At 40.9% G+C, this 16333-nt stretch overlaps 1 protein-coding gene across 3 annotated transcripts in view; it reads right to left on the bottom strand.

Moving 5' to 3' along the window:
• The window catches only part of RARA (retinoic acid receptor alpha), a 278000-nt gene that overhangs the window by 219938 nt on the left and 41729 nt on the right, over positions 1 to 16333 (bottom strand). Inside the window, exon 1 of one of the 3 annotated variants that reach the window (XM_070729250.1) lies at positions 15591 to 15878. The exons of 1 other annotated variant lie outside the window; for it this stretch is intronic. The gene's annotated coding sequence lies outside the window, so the exon portion shown is untranslated. Of the gene's footprint in view, positions 1 to 15590; positions 15879 to 16333 lie in introns of those variants that run through there. One more of the 3 variants, XM_070729253.1, reaches the window with a different exon arrangement.

Here is a 16333-nt window from a genome sequence, read left to right as displayed (position 1 = left end):
TGGCCATTATCCTCTGGAGAACCCTCCATCCAAAGGACACCTTTGGAAGGGACTGGAAGGGACCAGGTGGCAACTCTACAAATGTCCAGAATTGAAGCCTGAGTGGTCCAGGTGGCTGAAGTGGCACTGATTGTGTCGTGATCAAGGGAGGAGGAAACCCAGCGCCAAACTCCAGGGGATCTCAAAAAAGGGAGAGCCCCTGGAATGTAAAGCCGATAGGAACAGGGCAGTGGCAGTCGTCCCAACAAGGCGGGAGGACCTGCCAACCCCCAACAACCGTGGAGCACAGAGGAGGCTGGTGCTCTTGACATTGGGGGTCTCGGAAGGGAAAGACCCTGGAAAGGAAGAGCCTAGGAGATCAAATCCCCATTAGAACCTCCACTGCGAATGAGCAGTTAGACTCATTACTCACCGGACCTAGTGGTCTAGGACAGGGGTAGGCAAAGTTGGCTCTTGTATGACATGTGATTTCAACTCCCAGAATTCCTCAGCTAGCATGACTGGCTCAGGAATTCTGGGAGTTGAAGTCCACAAGCCATAGAAGAGCTAACTTTTCCCACCCCTTGTCTAGGAGCAATCTGCAGGCAATCCTGCTGAGAAAAAAGCCTCCCTCTCTCTGAACTGTTTTTAAAAATGTAGTTAGAAAGAAAAAAAAAACTTCAATCTGCTTGGAGCTCTTGAGAAAACGTCTCCTTGGCTGACTGAGTTGCAAAAAACTGCCAGAACCAGGGGAGCGAAGGGGAGTGGCCAGCCAAATTGATACAAGCTCAGTCTCCAGACAGATGGAAGTTAATACCCACATGTGACTACTCCTGCCAAGAATACCGGAAAATATGGGATTACTGTATACGCAAATTATCGAACTGTTTTGGAAAGGTGGAATATAAATTTAACCCAAAAAAAAAGTTAACTACAAGTTTTAATGACTGGCAACAACACAGGAGAATTCTGAGGCTGATCAGTGTGCAATACCCTTTTCCAAGTTGTAAAATGACTCCGCTAGGATATTGCTCTTCATATTCACCTGGTTTTCCATTCTGTCACCTGTTTTAACTTTGCTTGCTTCATGCTGCCTATGTCACTTGCTCTCGAGCCAAAGTCAGTTCCTTTAAAAGTGTAAATGCAGCCTGGATTTGGTTTTAGGATGTCTTTATATAATATCCTGTCTGTCACTTTAAAGATCGGACAGGCTCATAAAAAAAATGGCAGCTCTTACGTCAGAAAAGGTGCTAGTTTTTTTCTTGGTTGAGACCCCCAAAATTTCAGAATTAATGTAATGGATCTGTCACTGCAAGCCCCCAAAATTGGAGATTGTGTCTGAAGATTTCCAAGACATCAGATAAAAGAACTGATGAGTTAAAATAATGAATGCCTTCCCCAGCAACAGACACACCTAGGCACGTACAATATTTCCATTCCCTTCCCAGCGACCTAACATGCTTCTTGAAGCGTCAAGCAGGTACTCAGCTTAGATTTGGGAAAGGCCCAGTTAAAGAGACTATGACGTCAAGACTCTGCTTTTTTTAGCTTGCCTCTTGTGCAAAAAAGCCACAGATGCTGACCTTCAGCCCTAGTTCCCAATGCCAGATATTTCTCCTGGTCTGCTCTCTCCCTCTTCGATGGCAGGGGATGGACTTCGCGTAAGTGATACTGAAAAAAGCACTCCTAAATCCGTCTTCCATTCAGAAGGCTTTGCACCTACCAAAGCCAGATTGTCGTTTCAAGCATATCTCGATATCTTCATCCACATAAATCGAACTGTCCCAAATCATCGGCTTAGCCATCTGCTAGGTATCTTATATTTTTGGACAAACGAAAACAAAAGAACAATTAAAGTCTGCTAAGTTTTCTCATTAATGCAAGGAAGCCCATACAACCATCAGGTTGCATTATCGGCCTCGATTGGCCCTTTCGGAATTCAAATCAGAATTCTGAACTGTTAAAATACCTGGGATGTATTTGACACAAAACACCGAAGACGTCTTTAAAAATACTATTCACAGATCTGGAAAAGTATAATAGAATTTATAAAATGAAGAAAATTAAAAAGACTTAGGAAGAATTGCAGCATTAAAATGAATATTCTACCTATTTCATAAACTCTTTAAAACCTACCTCTGCCACCAGCCATGGGAGAATTGAGATATCTCCCCCAGGCCTATATAATTTATGTATGGTACGTTTATGTGTACGTCTTGTTTTTAAATAAGGGTTTTTTAGATATTTTTAAATATTAGATTTGTTATTGTACATTGTTTTTATTATTGCTGTGAACCGCCCCGAGTCTACGGAGAGGGGCGGCATACAAATCTAATAAATGAAATGAAATTTTCTGTTTTAAATTTATTGCTATAGAATTGAAAATATGTATTACATGATTGGCAAAGATTAAATGCTCCTAAATGGTTTTCCAAAAGGCCAAAAATTATATTTCATATACAAGATTTGAAAAAGATGATGCTCTGGCAACCCTGAAATTTAAATTTAAAGTAAAGTTAGTAAATCCTGAAATTAGCCCTCCACTCATGATCTTTTAAGAGATTGTTCAAAGTTAAGATGGTAGGAATGAAAAAACTTACAGCTTACAGCCATTGCAACATATCCCAGTCATGTGATCGAACTTTGGGAGATCTTCAGCTGACCAGAGGGCAATTTCATCTCCCCCTTCTCCACCTATTCCCCCCATTTATGCACTTTTAGCCCCCTGCACTCCACAGTCCGCCATCCTAGATGACTTTCACCATGTTCTTGCTTCCACTGACCAAGCATGCCTGGCCCAGCCCATTGAGACAGCTTTGGATGCACAAACAAATACTTACTCACATGGTTGTTCATGGTGGTTTTATCAGGACACCTCAATAAAATGATCTTATGTGGCCAGCACGTGCCACATCAGGAAAGCTACAGAGGTCTTGATGTGCAGAGCAGTGAGAGCTAGGGCTTTCTGGGTCGCCTACATATTAACACTCCACTGGTAGGCTGTGCTTTCATGCCATGCTGTTTGGGCTATTCGGGATGCTTTGACTGTGTTGTTGGTGTGTTTTCGGATGCTGTAGCTCTGGGATGCATTGTTGGGCCACCCATCAGAATACTGTGGCTTCACACACATTGTCGTGGCCATTCTCCAAATAACGCACACCATCCTCACAATGCTTTCAGAAACCTTTGGGCGCTTGGAAGTGAAGGGGTACCAAACTTTTTACTTCCACACTGTGAACGTGGTTTTTGGAGGACGCCCTACATTTGCTTTCAACATCTTTCAGTGCAAATTGAGTGCTCTGGGGTGGAGCTACATTTTCGCTTCCCCACTGAATGCCCCTCCCCCGCATCTGGGCAGTAGCCCACCCCTGGCGCTTGGGGAAAAGCAAGTGCAGCCTTCTCACAATTATCTCATACAGTTTTAGAAGTTCTCCGAAGTCTTCCAAAGCATTGTGAGGATAGTGTGCGTTATTTGAAGAACGACAATGTGTGTGAAGCCATAGTATTCTGATGGGAGTCCCAACAATGCAGCCCAGAGCCACAGCATCCCGAAAAACACCAACAACAGTCAAAGCATCCTGAAAAAGCAAGTGTAACCTTCTCACAATTATCTCATACAGTTTTAGAAGTTCTCCAAAGTCTTCCAAAGCATTGTGAGGATAGTGTGCGTTATTTGAAGAACGACAATGTGTGTGAAGCCATAGTATTCTGATGGGAGTCCCAACAATGCAGCCCAGAGCCACAGCATCCCAAAAAACACCAACAACAGTCAAAGCATCCTGAAAAAGCAAGTGTAACCTTCTCACAATTATCTCATACAGTTTTAGAAGTTCTCCGAAGTCTTCCAAAGCATTGTGAGGATAGTGTGCGTTATTTGGAGAACGACAATGTTTGTGAAGCCATAGTATTCTGATGGGAGTCCCAACAATGCAGCCCAGAGCCACAGCATCCCGAAAAACACCAACAACAGTCAAAGCATCCTGAAAAAGCAAGTGTAACCTTCTCACAATTATCTCATACAGTTTTAGAAGTTCTCAGAAGTCTTCCAAAGCATAATGAGAATGGCAGGCACCACTTGGAGAATGGAGCAAGTGGTCTCACCTGACATGGCAATGGTTGCCTCGCACAGAGCCAGATCCGACACATCTCAGTAGCAGCAGGTAGACTGTGAAGGCGGCTGGGCCAGCAGGTCAAACAAAACCCAGGGCAGCGAGGCTAGAAGGGCTAAGAGTGGAGCACAAGTAGCAAGCGAATGAAGCCTATAGGGCAGGATTATAACAGCGCAAAGTACTCAAGCTGGCAGAACTAGCACAGCACAGAAAAGAAGAGCAGGAGGGATAAGTCGAGTGCAAAGTGGCAGGGCAGCAGGGGTGACTGAGGTTCTATGCTGTGATAATGAGGCAGCTGGCCACAGTGTGGAGCTTTAAGTAGTGTTAAGGTAAAGTAGGGGCATAAGGAAGGAGTGGCCAAGACAGCTGAAGACCTCTACTTTAGCCCCGGTGCTGCTGCTAAAAGGGCAGAAATTGAGGGGAGGGGAAAATAGGTGGGTTTGAGGAGTTGAAGTGCAGCTATGATTGTAAGTGACAGGAGGCTGCCAAAAATCCAAATTTTGATCACTTGACCAAAATAGCACTGCAATAGGCCATAACATTCGGGATTGAGCACAAGCATCATTTGCTCAGCACAACAAATGGCCACTTGAGTCATAATTTAAAAGGTTACCTGCACATAAATTTCAAAAGATTATGCAACAATGAACACCTGAGATAAAAATCAGGAAATGAATCAGTACAGACTTATTACCTTTTGCCTCATTACAGTGTATTTATTTTCATGAAGAGAAAAGCGGGAAGAAAGCCACTCAGTGAACAGATTCATATAAGTGACAGGCTTTTATTATTAATAAGACAAAAGATAAAATCATCCTCCCTGTACAGCCAGAACTACCTAGCCAATTTTGGTATTTTCAAATGAGTAATATAAAGAAAGAAAATTGTAGACAACAAAGAGAACACTTAAAGACTTGAGCAAACCTTGTAATATAAAATCCAGAGCATCTGACAGACTTTATTTACCTTTTTCAGATCTGTTGTAAGCTGGAATGGTCGTTAAACAAGTGGTTGTAAGTGGAGGACTACTGGTATTTCTATTAAAATTCACAAACTACTTGGATTTTATTAATGGGTGACTGTTTTTAAAATATGGTACATTCAATTATTTAAAATTAATCACTGAAACATTTAAATGTTAATCTTATTCTATGATGCTTTGTTCATTTGGGGTTTGTTTCCTTTTTTTCCTTTTTTTGTATTTGGATGTTTTTCTTTCTTTTTCCCCCTTAATAATACTTCATTTTTTAAAAAAAAGTGGAATTGAGTCATAATAAAGGCTAAATGAAATACCAATGATCAACCTATTGCTTGCAGCAAGGACTTATTTCTCTTAGCTGCAGCCATAGCCATTCTACGCCACCAGATGCACTCAAGAGGCAACAAGTTTATTTAATATTTTGCAATCGGCTGATGGGGTTGCACAATCAACTGATTGCTCTCGATGTTGGGCAGTTAATGTAGTTCACAGATACGTCACATATTTAGATCTGCAATGGAGCTCTATATCAAAGAGAAGGCTGCGTAGTTTGGCAGAGGTATTATATCCCAGGATAGCTTCATTTCAAGCCCATCTGAAAGAGATGATGGGGAAGACATGAAATTTAAGTTAAAGAAGCAGAAAGCACCCAGAATTTCTGGATTTAATCTACAGTGACAAATGAACAGTGGTGTTAAATAACAAGACAGGGGACTTGGCCTTTGAAATGGTTTAGGACAATCTGTTTTCTATTGCTACCACATAGCATCAGTTTCCTCCTCCAGAAAACAACTAGACAAGGGGATGGCAAACAATGGGATCCTAACAAAAGTGCAGTTTTTCTTTCTTGGCATCCTCCAAATGTTTGGAGTGATGCCTCCCAGAATGCTCAGCCAGCCGTGTCTTAAGAAACTGGGAGAGTGTAATACAATGTTATGTGAGATTCACGGTAAAAATGTTGATCAATACCAGACAGGAAATGGAAGGGAACTGGACACATCCACTGATGAGATTGAGAACATTTATCCTTTTAATTTAATATCTGTGTACAGTGTTCCCTCGATTTTCGCGGGTTCGAACTTCGCGAAAAGTCTATACAGTACCATGGTTTTTCAAAAATATTAATTAAAAAATACTTCGCAGGGTTTTTTCCCTATACCATGGTTTTTCCTGCCCGATGACATCATATGTCATCGCCAAACTTTCATCCACCTTAAATATTTTTTTAATAAACTTTAATAAATAAACATGGTGAGTAATAATCGAAATGGTTGCTAAGTGAATGGGAAATTGCAATTTAGGGGCTTAAAGTGTTAAGGGAAGGCTTGTGATACTGTTCATAGCCAAAAATAGTGTATTTACTTCCGCATCTCTACTTCTTAACTACTTAAGACCCACCTATACCGCCAGGCATGGGGGATTTGAGACACCTTTCCCCCAGGCTTATTATAATTTATGTTTGGTATGTATGTGTTGTTCGGTTTTTAATTATGATAGGGTTTTTAGGTGTTTTTTTTAATATTAGATTTGTGCCAATATAATATTGTTTTTATCGTTGTTGTGAGCCGCCTCGAGTCTTCGGAGAGGGGCGGCATACAAATCTAATAAATTATTATTATTATTATTATTCACGGAAATCTGACTTTCGCGGGCGGTCTCAGAACGCATCCCCCACGAAAATTGAGGGAACACTATATATGCAAATCATGTATAAGTTCCATTTCATATTCTATAGCAACCTTCCCTTATATGATGCCCTCCAACATTGGTGAATTTCAGCTTCTGTAGTATTCAGATGGTATTGTACCATAATCAGAAATCAATAGTTAGGTAAGGCCCCTCAACAGGATCCAAATTAGAATACAGTATATAGGAAAGAAAGAAATTTGGTTTCAAGGGGAATGACTGCTTAACGCCACCAAATCACTCGAGATAAAGTCTGAAGAATATCTAAAAACTAACAAATATGTGTAGCACTGTTGGTTCTTGGAGATATGGAGAGAGTGGCTTCTATTAAATATTCACTCAGTGGGAGGTAGGCAAATTACTATTTTTTATTTAATGCGTACAAACATCTGAAAAGTTTACCCAAAATTGTTAATGCCTGCCTTATAGACAAAACACCCTACATACAAATTGTTTAAAATAGCCTTGAATAGACTCATTCTATTAGAATGCAGAAAGGGCAATAAAACTGAAAATCATCTTCATGATGTGTCTCCACCCCTCTTACTTTCCACAAATCAAATGGAGATCATTCAGTTTAAACACTGCTCTTACTCAATGAAGGAATTGTAAAATTTGCAGAAGTGCTTTGGATCCATTTTCTTTTTAATGTGACACAAAATGCAGAAAAAAATAGAACTTTGAATCAAAAGTTGGACTTCTTTGTTCAAAGAGGCTCCAAAACTCAATCTGTTAGATTACTATACATACAAGGACTGCCAGGTCTATATTGTGATGGACCTTTCAGACAATTAAAGCTGGTGGCTCTTACTATAGGATCATTTCAATGTGAACAATAAAAGCATTTTCTACCCTCACCGAGAGTCATTTCCGTGAGTAAAAGCAGCGACCCAGACGTTCATATAACTGTAGCTGGCAAGCTGAATAATACTCAGAGACTTTCAGAAACAATAAAAATTGTTGCTAGCCAATATCCACAAATAAAGTGGCTTCCAGGTCCACAGTTTATGTGAACACAAATAATTTCCCTGAAGTGCAGGGAAAGGATTGCCAATCAGTATAGGAACAGAAATGACTATCTAGCAAAAAATACTCCAAATTGTTGGGAAATAAATATGGATATCCATTGTGATGAAACTAATATCATAATCCAAATCTCTCAACCCCGAGATAAAAATATTCTATAATCTACATCTGGAAAACATATCAAGGGAAGGATAACCAGCATAATACCACCATTTATTTCTAAAATAAATGAAATGAAATTCAGGAAGGATGCCTGTCTGAAACAGCCCATAAATCATTTGATTGAATTTCCTTATAATTCCAGTTGTCCGGAACAAAGCCTCACGTGGACACATAGTGAGCCAAGGGTTCAAGCCAAGACTTTTTTATGATACTACTTTTCCCTGAGTATCCTGCCTTCATTTGGGACCCTTGTCACCACAGGATGAAGTAGAACCACCTGGAGCATTTCCCCCAATCTTGACACTCTTCTGATGAGTTGATCGAAAACTCCAGTCATCCCCTTGGGGCACTAAACTTGACAAAGACTTATTGCCTCAACTCAGCCTCAGACACTTAGGAAAATAAGTCATCAAGAGATAGACACATTTTCTACTTATCTGAATCATTCTATATTGCCCTTCGTTATACAATTCCCCAGTGTCAAAGAGGTCAGAGCTTTGATCAGCGAAAGGAACAAACAAAATAGTATGAAAATGAGTATCTCTAAATCTTTCTATTCTAAAGCAAATATTTCTTTTTCAAACCAGGTGATTGGAGGCCCTCGACTTTAAATATTGCTTTAAAGGGAGAAATGTATGTGTTGCTAGCTGTTTCAGATGGGCACATAGGAAACAAAAACCAAGAACAAAAACCAAAATGTAGGACTATCTCTGGAGCAAAGCAAAACTGAGAAGGTCCATTTCAGTGTCACATTGGAAAGATCCAAGAAAAAAATGGAAAAGTTTGCAAACCAAGAACTATATCTTCCAAAGCATATGCATGTCTGCACTTGTGCACAGAAATGTTTTTAAGTGCAGTGCAAGAGCAACCTCTCTGTGTTTCCGGATTCTGACACACACATTGGAAAGTGACAATAGGGAACAGCTTCCTGATGCATTTAAGTAGAACAACTATAGCTATGTGCATAATATGATGCCATGGTTCTGATAATAGCCTGAAGAGAAAGAAAACACACCAACGGATCTGCCAATGTTTGTTATGTGCTAGTCCACATGAACTGTCGTAAGACTTGCTATCATATAGTGAATATGGGCATAGAAATCAATATTCAAGTTTCACACAATGACAACATTTATTAAATATGCAGGCTTGGCCATCAAAACTCATGTAACACATTCTGCAGAATTCAATTGTAAAGATACAAATTATATCCTACATTCGTTAGAAGAAGGAAGGGCTCATTTAAGAAAAAAAAACTCAATTAAATCCAACTAATATGCTTTGATAAAGAAAGTAGTAAAGATAAGTTACATTCCATAATCTTAGATAATTCATTAAATTAACATATTAGTTTCCCCTCTGTGAATAATGTGCTCTATAATTCCCCTCTGAATAACATAATTCTTTGTGGATAACGTACTTTGCATATAATTCCATGATCCTTTTATATAATCACAAGATCAAGAATTCTTGAACAAACATTAGAGATACTGGATAGCTACTTTTCAGCTCCAATAGGACTGATATTCATTCACATAAACAAGGAGATAAAATAAGTTCATATTACTTTTAGGGCTGTGAAAGAGGCGACTTAACCTAGATGTTTTGAACCAAGCTTCTCTCTCGTTGTTGGTATTTAGTAGGAACTCTAACATTTGAAGCAACTGAAAAATCACCAGAATTGCTTACCCATGAAAAGAAATATATAACCCAGGCTTCTCAAGAGCCAACTCTCTTTTTACCTGTGATACCTGAGATAAATTGTAATAATAATGTAATGAGCTAAAATGGTATATAACTAGTCCTCAATTTACAATTATTCATTCAGAGACTGTTTCGAGTTATGGGGGCACTGAGTGGAGTTACAACCTGTCCTTGAATTATAGATATTGTGGCATTTCTATGGTCATATGATCAAACAGCGACCGATTAGGTCCCACAGAGTTGGCTTTCTCCGGGTCCCGTCGACTAAACAATGTCGTTTGGCGGGACCCAGGAGAAGAGCCTTCTCTGTGGCGGCCCCGACCCTCTGGAACCAGCTCCCCCCGGAGATCAGAACTGCCCCCACCCTCCTTGCCTTTTGTAAAGCTCTTAAGACCCATCTCTGCTGTCAGGCATGGGGGAACTGAGACATCTCCCCCAGGCCTATATAGTTTATACATGGTATGTTTGTGTGTATGCTTGCTTTTAATAATGGGGTTTTTAGTGTTTTTTAAATTATTAGATTTGTTACATTGTCTTTGTTATTGTTGTGAGCCGCCCCGAGTCTACGGAGAGGGGCGGCATACAAATCTAATAAATAACAATAAATAATAATAAAATTTGGACGCTTGGCAGCCAGACCAAACTTATGACCACAGGAGCACTTCTCACACCGATCTATCTCCCCCCTCCTACATCTATGCCCTCTTGGCCCCTTGCAACCCGTAGCTCCTGATACTCTAGTGTTCTTTACCTTCTCCTTATTCCCACTGCTGATCAATCATGCTCATTCTGGGGCAACTGTTGGCTACATGAGGTTTTGTTCTCCAGATAGTGCAGGGCAGTACCCTTGCAACCTGGGGAAGATGGCATCATGTGGCCAGTAGATGTCCCACAAATGGCCAGAGGGGCATGTCTCATCAGCAGTGGTTGATGGGGACAGAGTAGAAGGCAATCAGGGTGACTATTTCACTGGACTCATGGACCATATGCATCCCCAGAGTTATGCCACACCATGAAATGCTAAGCCAGTAGGGCAAACAGCCTCAGAGCCATGTGGTTCTGTGGTTGCTTGCCATCCAGTAAGGCAGGGTGCAGGGGAGCCAAAAGGGCAGTGATGAGGGGAGGATAGGCAGGTAGAGAGAGTTGAAGAGGAAGCAATTCCTCAATTTACTCAGTTTCAGGGCTGGGAAGGGCTAAGTACTGAATGGCTTGGCTTGGGGTAAGTCCTCAGCTAAGAACTAGTGGAATTTGGTTAACAATGGCAATAGGATCCCTGTTGCTAATTGATACAGTCATGTGACATCACACTTCTTGACTGCATTGCTTAGCAATGGAATTCTGATCATACACCAAGGACTACCAGTAATAATTAAGCTGGGATGCTAGAAGAAGCCCAGTGTTTCCCAACCTTGGCAACTTGGAGATATTTGGACTTCAACTCCCAGAATTCCCCAGCCAGCGAATACTGCCTGGGGAATTCTGGGAGTTGAAGTCCAGATATCTTCAAGTTGCCAAGGTTGGGAAACACTGTTTTAGCCCAAACACAACATCAGGATCTGCCACAAACCAGTTGAAGAGTAACCCCCTTATTACATTATCGATGACTGTAAAGTGGAATGACTGACCAAGCTAAGTAAGCACACATAAAATCAGGCTAACAAATATATTTTCTGGGTTAATAACTTTTGTAGACTAATGTGTAACTTTAGATTTTTAAAATAATAAAATTAAGCTTGGCATTTATTAGAAGTCACACAGGTAACCCCCAATTCACCACCATTCATTTAATTACTGTTTGAAATGCTGAAAAAAGTGACTGTCAACCAGTCCTTGCAAATAGGACCACTGCAACATCCCCATTATCACATGGTCATGATTTGGGCATTTAGTATTTATGAGAGTTGCAGCATCTTGAGGTCACATGATCACCATTTGCAACCTTCTCAGAGGACTTCTGATAAGTAAAATCAATGGGCCAAGTTAGTTTTGTTTAAAGATTGCAGCAAAAGCATTGCAAAATCAGGCATGGTCATGTGATAATTCAACTGCCTCACAATTGTTTCATTTAGCAACAGAATTTCCAGTTCGACTTGTGATCACAAGTGGAGGATTTTTCTAATACAGTATAGAAATCCTCTCTGGTTTTGCTCTCAGAATCTCCTAACACAGGCAGAAAATTAAAAGTTTGGAGAATTGTGAATAAGCACAATTGTCCAGTAAAGACTTGGAAAACCATTGGGTTCTGTAATTCCTTGTACGAACTCAGACAAAAGTGTACTGACTATATACCTATCTCCTAGATCAATGTTTATTAACCTCAATATCTTCAAGAAGTTTGGACTTCAACTATGGTATCAGAGTTCTGCAGCCAATTCTGGAACACACATTGGGGATCTAGGAGTTTTGGAAGGATATACAACGAGAATATTCTGTATAAACCAAATGAAACAATAGAAATAACTTCACTACGCACTGTGTAAATAACGAAGTCACCGCCTTTAAGATACAATAGTGAAAAGCTTAAATGGCTTTTTAAAATGGGATTAAACCAATTTATGGAAGACACATGCTTAATTCACACAATTTACTGCATCAACATTTTTTCTAACCACTGTATTTGAGCAAAGCATACAGAGCTGGTTCCTATATATAACATTAAGCCATAAATAATGGTTACAAGCCAAAAATGGTTTGGTTCACACATTATGCTAAACCAAAACCAAACATATGTGATTACACATTGTGAATACACAATGTTTGTATTCAGCCAATGGTCCTATTTATAGCTAATGCATTATGTGGTCCATTAGGTTTTTGTTAATTGACTATACCTTTTCACTATGGTATATAAACCATAGAGTTTGGAGTGGGAATGGGATAGAGCTGACAATAAGCCAACAAAACAAAACACATTTTGGATTCCGACTATATGAAATCCAGCCCCAATTATAATATTTCAAGAGGTTGTTTCCTACCTGGCTCTGTTTTGAAATGTCTTATAGGCTTGAAATTAGAACCAGGATTCTACCGTTTATTTCCCTTCTCCCACAATAATTGAAAGGGAAATATCCAGATGTAGATGTACCCTTTGTCCTTAATGACTCTTTACGGGAATAAGAAAGCCTGTCTCCACCAAGCTTTCCTTATGGGCTTCCTGTCCTCGTCAAGGAAATGTGACAAATCATTGTTGGTGGAAATCATCTTTGATCTGACTGCACAAAGGCGTTTTTATAAGTTTATGATTTCTGCCATGCCTATGATACCGGTAGTTTGAATGATCCCATAGTCAGTGTTTAATTCAACTGATTCCACAAGGCCACACAAGGAGAAGACGTCTTTTACAATCCTAGCAGAAATTATGAAAAAGAACTTGTTTTAAAGGCACTTACTTCCCAAATAGGAGTTGAAGTCTTGCATATTCACGATGGTCAGAGATGGTGGTTGTTAGCCAGAAAGTTACAATTACACCAAGTAATTATTCTGAAGGGTTTCGAGTAATATACATTATAAAATTAAGTTTAAAAATTGTGAAACTCAATTGATATTTTAAAAGGAAAAATACATAATTGATAAAACTGGTTTTTTAAAAAGAGTAGAAATGTGTGTAATCCAGAAATATGCTACTTATTCACTGTTTGCATATCACTTACATCTTAAACTGTTCTAGTGTTTTTAAATTGCCAATAAAATGAAACCTGGAATGCTTTAAAACACACACGCACAAAAAATTAAAAATAGAACAACTTCTATAAATTAAGAACATCAAGCTCTCTGGTCCAACTTTCTCCTTAGCTACAAGCCCTGTATACAAGCAGAAATATTCTGTTTCCCACCCTTACTTGCAATATTCTAAGAATACTAAGACATTGAACTTGAAGCAGTTTGTGAACATTCTGCATAAGGATTCCCATCACTGTTATGAATATTCTATAATAAGAAAGCTATGATCACAAATGTAAAAAAACTCCATCTTCATACCATTCAAGAGTTCTTTTTAGCTAAGGACCTCAGCTATCCAAATTGAACAAAGTTGTAAAGCTTGGAGAATTAAACACAGATCCAAATACAGATGCATACATACCCCAGACCTGCTCTTCTCCTTCCTGCCTAATGTCTGAAGTCAAACCAGCTGTTGGTTTTTTTAAATGGATGACTGCTTCCCCCTTTACAGATTTACCTTTTATGACTGACAGCAAAGCACCCGGCCACAAGTTAGAGTCCTTTTTTCTAATACAAGCTCAGACTGGTAACCATCCTTGCTTCCACACAGCTGCTGACCATCTTAAGTGGGATTTAGCTGCCAACCTATTTTTTCCCTAAGTGTTAAACCCATTTCACAGCTGCCATGCAAGCCACCTGTGGGACTTGGTCAGGCATAATACCACATCTTAGTGCTAGACATGCAAAAAAAAAAAAAAGTTAGTATCCAAACTGCTGCTTAGTCCAAACCCCCCACAGGACTAGATAACCCAATTCTGAAACCTGGGCATGAAAAAAAATGTGAGAGCCATGGCTCCAATTTCACACCCACAAGCCTGGTCAGACACTGCAAAAACACAGACCAAGTTGGAAACATCCTCTTGAAAGCTAAGCCATGGTCTTGTTTTTCCACCCACGGGTCGACCAACCACTGGTAGTTTGGCAAGACAGACATCATTGGCTCTGTCTTTTATTTTGACTCCAAGGTTTCCTACAAAGGGCAAAAACTTTGTATCAGAGAAGTGGCACGTCCAGAGGTATTTCTACATTTTGAATTTTAAATGCGAAGGAGAAGGAATCACACAAACAGGACCTTTGCACAGAAGTGCAAAGGATCCGGAATTCCCTTGCCAATAATATGAAGTGCAAAACTTCATTTAGAGGCAGCAGAATTGCCAGCCACACCCACACGTGGCACTGGAAAACAGCTCAGCAATTTCTTTCAAGATCTGAAAGGAAAGAAACTTTGGGAATTGCTCAAAGAAAAGAAACAGGGAGTCTCCCTCCTCCTTCACTCTGTGTTAGGAGTTAGGACACTGAAAAATATTGTCAAAACATTTGCGGTGCAGTCCTGTCTATGCTACTCTGGATCCACTCCCACTGAGTTCAAATTTACCCTCAAATGTGGCTGCCACTATAAAGTTGCCACTTAATGAGCAGAGAAATTAGGACAAGCCAGCAGCTCGGGATGCCTCCCTGCTGAAAGAATCCCACCACACTCCAAAAATTTTATCCAAGAACAGTGAAGAGGCCAACAGGCAAAAAGGGGTGCCTGATGACAAGAATATCAGATTCTACAGGGCAAAAATCCCCACCTACAGTTGGCCCCATTAACCCTTGCAGCAGACTGCAGCAGGGGGTGAGGGCAGCCCCATGACAGCTGAATAGGAGGACTGAAAGCAACAGTTAAGATTTATTAGGAAACGGCCCAAAAAGTAGGGAGAGGAAAACTGGAACAAACAAAATAATGCAACCTTCACTGTCCCACAAACTGAAACCTGTGGTATTGCTGAGCAGCTATATTCGCCAAAATAAGTCTGAAGAGTAATTGCAACTTCAAGAAACTATCAGCAATTGCAAAATCCCCCAGATGTTTCAGAAATCTACAATCGCCTCTGACTTCAGTGTCGATGCAAAAGGCTATTAACGAATGGGGGACACTGGGAGGAAAGAAAAGCAACCCCATTCAACTTCAAACAGGTATTCTACATGGGACACAAACGGAGGAGGAGCGGGGAAGGAGGAAAAGGGATGGGGGGCTGCTATGTAATCCTAGACTTCGATCGGAATCTAGGAGGAACAAAACAAGACAAAAACGACAGAGACTTTCCCCCTCCAGCCGTTAAATTAGAGTGCAGGGAACGAAGAAAAATAAAGGCAGGTCTCCCTCTCTCCCGCTGCCTCCCAGACACATACCCAGAACAAAGTCTGCAAAAGGAAGAGCCGCAGGTAACTAAAACTCTTACCTGGAAAGCAGGTCCCTCTCCCTCTCTTAGTTATTAGGGCATGCACAAAACTCCACTCTTCCCCCTAAAATAAAATAAATAAATAAAAATCCACCCTTGTCTTCACGAAGCTAGAAGCAGAAGCTCTGGAGTCCCAGCTCTGCAAAGTCACACCGATCGGCTGCCTGACCCGAGTGGGACGGAGGGGAGGAAAGGAGGAGGGAACGCAACGTTGCGCTGGCCAGCGCGCGCGCCCCAATGCTCAGCAGCCATTAAAGCCAGTCATGTGCTTCGTGAAACTTTACACTGGAACCGAGTCGGGGAGGGGCGGGCGGGCGGGGGGGGGCGGTGGAAGCGAGGCAGGGAGAATGAGCGAGGAGACGGAGGTGGGCCAAGCCACGCCCATTTCCCTTTTCCCAGCCAATAGGTGCTTCTGCGAGGGTCGTGGAGGAGGGGAGTGGGTGGTCGGAACGAGGGAAAGAACGGGGAGCGCTCTGCCCTCGGTCGTTACAGGAGTAACCCTTTGAAGCCTCTGCTCCCCTCTAATGGAACTGCGCGAGGGAAACTTTCGGTCCTCCTTGTCGGGGACAGCCACTCATGCAATTCAATGATCTCCGGCTAGTAAAGGCTCGACGGGCACTTAGTTGAGAGTCAGTCCCACCTTAGAATGCAACCCTGCATACAGCAACTTGCAATTTCCAATGAAAGCAAATTGAGATTTTCCTCATCCCGATATAAGTATTGCTATTATCCGCCCCCGCCCC

The sequence above is a fragment of the Erythrolamprus reginae genome, chromosome Z (assembly GCF_031021105.1).
Source record: "Erythrolamprus reginae isolate rEryReg1 chromosome Z, rEryReg1.hap1, whole genome shotgun sequence".
NCBI lineage: Eukaryota > Metazoa > Chordata > Lepidosauria > Squamata > Dipsadidae > Erythrolamprus > Erythrolamprus reginae.
This window is presented reverse-complemented; position numbering and strand designations above follow the sequence as displayed.